Consider the following 1,287-nt stretch of genomic DNA (forward strand, 5'->3'; position numbering starts at 1 on the left):
AGCGCCGGACTGATGTCCTGGGCTCTGGTGGAGCTGGGTCTGCTCATTTCCATGGTCCCTCTCATCGTTGGCCACATGCCTGAGAGACAGGATCCGTGTGCACTTTCGCCTTCAGCTGTGTCTTCCTTTTATGTACAGATTCCTTCACTGTGAAATGTTTATGCTGTTGTCTGTATTTCCCTGTGTGTCACTTCATGCTGTCTAGACTGTAAACCTTTGAGGTCACCGACTACCCCCTTTTTTAATGGAATGCTTCACAAATGACATCTTTATGTCATCTTTGAGCAGGGGCCCTGCTAATCTGTGTGTCATTCCAATTTTAGTATATGTGCTATTGCAATGAACACAGTGACCACCCTTTTTACTTTTCTCATTTACCTCTTTAGTTCAAAAAGGGTGCCTAGCCCAAAGTAGCCCATAAATACTTGTTGAATGAATAAACATATGGATGGATGCACAAGTGAATCCTGATCTTATTTTTTTATGTATGTATGAATCCCTAACAAAACTACATTATTTTCTGGCCCGTTTTTAAAATTTGCAAAATAATACCATATTGCATTCTTCTGAAACTGGCATTCGTAGTGAAAGGCACATTGGTGGGATAAATGCATGTTGATACACGTCATTCTTGTTTGTGCAGCTCTGCTGAGCAGTATTTCATTGTATGAACATGTCAGCACTCATTTACCTAGTTTCATGTGGATAGGATTACAAACATTGCTGCTAGGAAGAGTCTTAAGCATGTCTCCATGGGTATCTGTGGACAGGATTCTACTGGCACATACCAAGAAGCGGAATTGCTGGGTCACAGAGGATGCATATCTCCGCCGTTACTACAATGGCCTGATAATGATCCAAATAGGTTGTACCAATTTATGCTTCCGTAGATCTACATGTGTTAAACTTCAGTTGTCAAGCACACGCGCTTGCCTCTTCCGGTGCTGACTTCCACAGGGAGATGCTCTTTATTGGCAAGCTTGCCCAAGGGCCTGGAAGGTAGGCTGGTGCTTGTTCAGGATTCTCATCATTCCCCTGCTGATTCCTGAACTGAAACCACTATTCTCCTCAGTGTCTGAAGAAGTATCAGAGTTCCTCGCTGCCAACCCTCAACAGCCCATCCATTGGAAACGCAGGTTCTACCATAATGGAAGGGTCACCTTTAATAGCAAAGAAGGAGTTACCTTTATCTAAATGTGACCAATGTTAGTGGGTCTGACTATAATCCCCTCCCTATACGCCTGGTCTCCCCATGTCCTGACACCCCTAATATCCCATTACGCTGTA

At 43.7% G+C, this 1,287-nt stretch overlaps 1 non-coding gene across 1 annotated transcript; it reads right to left on the reverse strand.

Moving 5' to 3' along the window:
• Positions 1–243: 243 nt before the first annotated feature.
• LOC118999555 (U6 spliceosomal RNA) lies at positions 244–347 on the reverse strand. The gene has a single exon (XR_005069134.1). It is a non-coding gene; the product is annotated as a U6 spliceosomal RNA (small nuclear RNA).
• Between the last annotated feature and the right edge of the window lie 940 nt (positions 348–1,287).

The sequence above is a fragment of the Sturnira hondurensis genome, unplaced genomic scaffold (assembly GCF_014824575.4).
Source record: "Sturnira hondurensis isolate 20B ecotype Veracruz unplaced genomic scaffold, ASM1482457v3 Scaffold0014854, whole genome shotgun sequence".
NCBI lineage: Eukaryota > Metazoa > Chordata > Mammalia > Chiroptera > Phyllostomidae > Sturnira > Sturnira hondurensis.